This window comes from Leptosomus discolor, chromosome 13 (assembly GCF_034619465.1).
Source record: "Leptosomus discolor isolate bLepDis1 chromosome 13, bLepDis1.hap2, whole genome shotgun sequence".
In the NCBI taxonomy this organism is placed as follows: Eukaryota; Metazoa; Chordata; class Aves; order Leptosomiformes; family Leptosomidae; genus Leptosomus; species Leptosomus discolor.
In genome coordinates, this window is record NC_141403.1 from 14,991,171 (window position 1) to 14,997,170 (window position 6,000).

Below are 6,000 nucleotides of genomic sequence, written 5' to 3' on the forward strand. Positions count from 1 at the left end.
AAATGACAGTCCTAAAGTTGTGTATGTGAATACCCTCACCCAGATATGCTACTCAGCCCTGCTAGTTTTAGACATCTGGTGTAGCTTTCCGTTATACTCTCATTGTCCAAGTTAAAGGTAAACACACAGCAATGTGCGATTTCACTCATCTCAAATCATGTTGGCATCATTACTTGGATACTATGGCAACAGGTAATATGGAAAAATGATGCAAGGGACTGACCAGACACGAGGGATTGTTAAAGAAAAACTAACAGTTTTAATTCTGAGAAAAAAAATCAAACACAACCACTGGTGTTTACAGAAATATGTTTTCTGTTTCAGCTGGCAACACCTATTTCCAAAAACATTCCTCCTGTGCTATTACAAATCTATCTGGAAGGGCCACAATGCAGAGAGGTTAGCCAGCTCTCAGTACACCACATCTAGCTGCGGACTATGAACTGAAGTTTTGGGTTGGTGTTTTTTTTTTTTTTTTTTCCCCTCATCAGTTTTCCCAACCTGTGCTTATGAAACCCATCAAGATGGATCAAAATAGATCAAGGACTGCTGTACCTAATCAACAGCACGATTTGGCTGCATTTCACCAAGATTCAGACACTGTGAGTCAGCCTGAGCCAACGCTCTAGTTTATGACTTTCAAAAACCTGTTTCCCATGGACTATAGTTGATTTCAATCAACAGATGAAAGCCACCATATTTTTGCATGCATAGCCCCTAACTCATATAAGCCTCACAAGAAAGCAACAGCAGTAAAGAGAAAATTGGAGGGACAAGAGCTTTAGGGAGGTAAGATGGGGTGCAACTATTGGAGGTAGCAAAGGCAGCTGCAGGTACACATATCTGACAAGGACTCTGGACTGCACCTGCCCCTTCTCAACCCTACAGATGAAAGCATGGCATATAGCTTTGCTGCGGCAGCCAGCATCACCGTCACAAAGGCACCAAGACTGACGGAGAGCAGACCTCTTGTCCAGGTGCACTCGGCTTTCAGACAGAAAGACACTACCACAGACAAGCTGCAGCATGGGGACACAGGTTTCCCTTCACCTACCACCCCTGTCGGTACAGGTTAATGACAGCACCTAAAGAAGGAAAAATAAACCTTGGCAATTCACTTTTTTTTTTTGGTCATAAAAATAAGTGTGCTGCATTTAAGCAAGACTTGGCAAGAAATATTTCGTTTGTATAGTTAAATTCCAAGCCATTTAGTGTAAGATGTGGTCCTCTGTGCCATGTAAAAAGCCATCCATACATGCTTATTTTGTTGACATAACAATTAAGACCTTTACTTGCAGGTGTTTATAGCCTCATTCAATTTATATGTTTAATGAAATAGTCAGATTGAGAAATGAGACTCACAGACGTCAAAACATCTGAAGTATGGATTCCCAAAGCAACTGTAACTCATATCCCACTTTCACATAAAACCAGAAGAGAAGTGGTTCAGGTGTCAAGAACAGTACAATTCAAGATTTCTTTTTTTTTTTTTTTTTTTTAAACTAGATTCTTTCAGCTAGTGGATTAGGAATTGAACTCCAAACCACAGTGCAAGCATCTGATGATTTCTGTTTCTAGAAAACATCCCTAGACCTCCACCCTTTCTCACAAACAGTTACCACCCAGCAAACAAGTGGAATTTAACTTACAGTACCTGTTGCAAAAGCCCGTCCTCTCTCCACAGGACCACCTTCTGCAGTGATCACAGCTGCAGAGAAACAGTTAAAAAAAGGATCAAAAGCCACATTGAGCCACTGTCAGTCAGTAGGCTGTTTCTATTGGTACACTATTATGCTTAGTCCTCCATCATGCACACTTCCTGAGAAACATCCACACCAGGAAAACCAAACCAAACCAAACCAAACCAAAACAAAACAACCTCCTCAGAAAGAGTGCCTACGAGACATGACTGTACTGAATCTATTAAGAACATTATAAAGCATAAAAGCTGACCCCTTCCAGCAGTGATCACTAACGCAAGTTTCCAGACAGTTACTATCAAGATTTAGTGCCATTCAGTTCCAGGCTATAGGAAAGGTTTATGCTGACCAACCTAAAAGTCTAAAACAAGAGTCTCCCCACTCTCCTCATGACACCCCTCCTCCCACACACTCTCCTTCCACTTCTGGCACTCCCCAGGCTTCTCACTGGGATCCAGCTTGTGGGATAAACCTACATTTAATGCTGTTTCCTGACCCAGATCTAGTCTCTGGAAGCAATGTAAAACATTAAGCAGTGTTAGGAAACAAGTAAGAATAGGCAGAGAGACCTGGGGTGGTTAAAGGGAGAGATAGCTGCCATCAACTACCTAATAAGTGGCTGTAGAGGGGATGGAGCCAGACTGTTCTCCAAGGTACACCATGATGGGACATGAGGCAGCTCAGCAATCTGCAACATAGCAGATTCCCATTAGGTATGAGAATTTCTTTCTTTTTCTTTTTTTTTTTTTTTTTTTAATCGCAAGGGACACAAACCACTTGTGGGGTCTTTGTCCTTAAAGATATTCAAGGCTCAGCCAGACAGCCCCAAGCAAGCTGATGCAACTACAAGCCTGGTCCTGCCTGGAGACGGGCTTCCCCTGGGCCCTCCAGAGGTCACTCCCAACCCAAACTGATCCTGTGGTCCTTGCTTCTGTGTCCCACTTTGTGCTCTGATGGTTCTCTGAGTCCAGCATCTCGCTGTGAAAATAGCCTACTTTTAATTTCTCTCTCCCTGGTGTGTCAGGCTCTGTTTGTAAAGACATCTGCAACACACTATCTTCTTGCTCCATCTCCTGGGGAAGTGTTATTTCTTCAAGTTTTATTCCTGCAGAGATTGCTGGTTGCGTTTAGAATGTAGCTATTACTTCTTAAATCTGTCCACATGCTGATTACAGCTGATAAAGTGGCCAAGAGTGGTTTTCAACAGGAGTTACAAATCTGTCAAAAACATAGTTTGGGTGAAGCTTTATTACTAATGAAATTCTTCATCACTCAGAACCAAACCAGACGCTGCAGGCTACTCCCCCAGAGTTTTACAGCCACTGCTCTTTCTGACAGTCTTCGCGTGCCTCTCCCTTCCTTTCCATGCCCTGAGTGAATATTGGCTTGGAGGGTAGGAGCTGAAAAGAGGGAGGGGGAAAAAAAGAGTTATTTTTGGCTTTCAAATTTTTATGGCATTCCTGTCCCATAAAACTCTTTAGAGCTGTGAGTCTCACCCCAGGTCAGAACAAAACTGGTTCTGAAATCACAGAGAATTTTCTTCATGAGACACAAGTTGTCCAGATGCCAGCCAGTAGCGGTAACGCCCCCAAAGCACTGACCCACTCAGGGACCCAAGCTGGTAAAATACAGGTATGAAGAGCCTAAGGATACAAGCTGTTTATAAATCCACTGAATGATTGAGCCTGCATTCATCTCTCAGGCAAAATTCCCTCGATAGGAACTTTCCTTGACTTAAAGGGCTGGGCTTAGAGTCCTTGCCCTGTGCAGGGCCACAGTCTAGACATGATGGCGTGGGTGGACGAGCGGGGAGGCGGCGAGGACAGAGGATGGGAACTGCTTTGCGTTGTCTTCCAGGAGGCTCCTCCGCCCTCCGGGCATTGCTCAGTACTGCCATGGCACCACGAGACATCAGCCCTCCTGGGCCTGGGATGGTCCTTGTCCAAACATTTAGCCAACACACGAGCTGCCTCAGAATAGGCACTGAGTTTTATGGAGGCTGAATGAGGTATAATTGTCTAGCCAACATAATTGCATAGCTCATCAAGAATTGCCCTCTCTCTTCACATCTCCCGTGTCAGCAGTGCCTGTTAAAAGCAAGATCAAAACTTTAAAAAAACTCTTTGGAGGCTTTTATGGCACTGATTCTCAACATACTGTTTAAAAGCTTGAAGTTTGCTCACTTGAAGTACTTAACACAGGTGCAAGCCCCAGAACAGAAGTGGGTTTTAGGGAACAGGTCCATGACATAAATTCTCAGGGTTTTTTTTTAATTTATTTAGTTATTTTTTAATCTTTTTTTCAAACAGAGCCACTCAAGTTAACTGAATTATCACATATGCCTCTCCAGACACCAGTCAGCACCTAATCAGGTGGTAGGATTATAAATACCATGTGTTGCAGCAGTGGCTGAGCCTTAGCTGCCGAAGGTTAGATTGTCTTTACAGCTTTGCATCAGTGGGGTAAAGAAATTGCACCAAGAAAGCTGTGATTTCATTGCATGAGGCAAACGCCACACAGAAAATAGTTCAAGTTTATAGAAAATGTGGGTTATGTGAGTCATGGAAAACATATCCTTTTTGCTCTGGTTCTTCAGGAACGTAAGGCAGAAGTGATCTCTGAGCTGCTGAATTACGAGTAAAATGACAGTAAGCAGATCCCTGCTTAGGTAAACCTGTCTGACTCTTACTGGGAGACATACACAGTCTCTCCAAACTCCCAGAGGTCAACCTTTGTAACTGAATGAGCAAGAGATCTTATAGGAAAACAGAGGGAAAAGAGGGAATATGAATTTGTACTTGTGCTTGCTAACGCTTTTGAAATAACCATGATAGAAGAGTTAAATGTAAATTAGAAAGGGAAATTTATTATCTATGGATAGATTGCAATAAGCAGGGAATAAGTGGATACTTCTTCAGCATCCTAGAGGTGGGCAACTCCCCAAAAGAGGAATAAGCTAGCAGCAGGGAAAGTAGATGCTGGATGATGTGTTTTATTTATTTTTAATTGGATCCAAGAAATCATAAAGAGATCATCCAGCTGAGCTGGAACACACTCCCAGGATTTCTAGGACCTTAACAAAAAGGCTGCAACTAAGAAAAGGAGCTCAGATCTCCTTTTTTGACCAAGCATTTTTCCAGGGCTAGTAGAGGGAGTTGCCCAGTCTCCTGGTGTGTTTATCTTTCAGGCTTACTTCCAGAGCCAACAAGCTTGTATGGCTGAGTCTCTGTGCTCACCACTAGCAAACACTTTGTTTATTTGCAGCTGCTGTGCTCTGAGTAAGATAGAACAGATCAGTAAGGCTCACGTGAATGTGAAATAGTAGAGCTAGACCTAGCGAAAGCTAAGGTCAGGCCAATGCCTATATGAAATGACTAGCATCGTCTCATAACGAAAGCAGAAGGAAAGTGACTCAAGCACCAGCCAGACCTGTCTCTGAAATACACAAATCGAAGGGAGCACTAGGCAGATGCACACACAGAGGAAAAGGCAAAGAAAGGACGGAGGCCTGGTATCAGCTAGGATCAGAAGGCAATGGCCGAACCAGTACTTGAAAGGCAACAATTGCATGTAGATTGGACAGGGTTATAAAGAGAGTTAGTTTCTGATGTCCTATATACAAGCCCATCTGAAGAAGTTACACTGTACAGTCTTGTAATCGATATAATTTCAGTCAATCTCAGCCCATGCGCTTCTATTTTTTGGATCTCTCTCCTCACTTGTATACAGCTTTGACCCAACATTTGCACATTCCAGCAGCTGTTATATTTTATTTAGTATTCAGCCTTCTTCAGCTTTCATCACAATGATCTCTAATCTGTTTCAGAGTTGATCTGGCAAAGAAATCCAGATTGAAGAAATGTGTGCAACAGCTCCCTGAAGAGTGCAGGTCTTATGAGTTTGGAGGACTTCCAGCCCTCTCCCAGGGACTCCCCAGTTCATACTCAAAGAAGTTTCAGACAAGTGGGCTGATATTAAATAAAATTTAACTCCCTAATTCCCCAGAGGCTGGAGTTAAAAGGGAAAAATAGATATACATTTAGGTACATGAATAATTATACAACATTGAGAGAAGAGCTTCAGGTGGCTAGTGGAATTTGCTGCTGTCATGGCAGGATGGCCGATCCCTGCTCAGCTGTGGCCATAAGCAACTTGCTGGCCTCAAGGTTCTTACAGAAGAAAACGACAACATTTGCTGTAGGAACTTCGTACTCTCAGGGCGGGGCTGGCATTGCACATTTCAGTCTCACTTCTGATGGAAGAAGTGATAACAGCAGTCTTATTTATGAAGAAAGGCAAC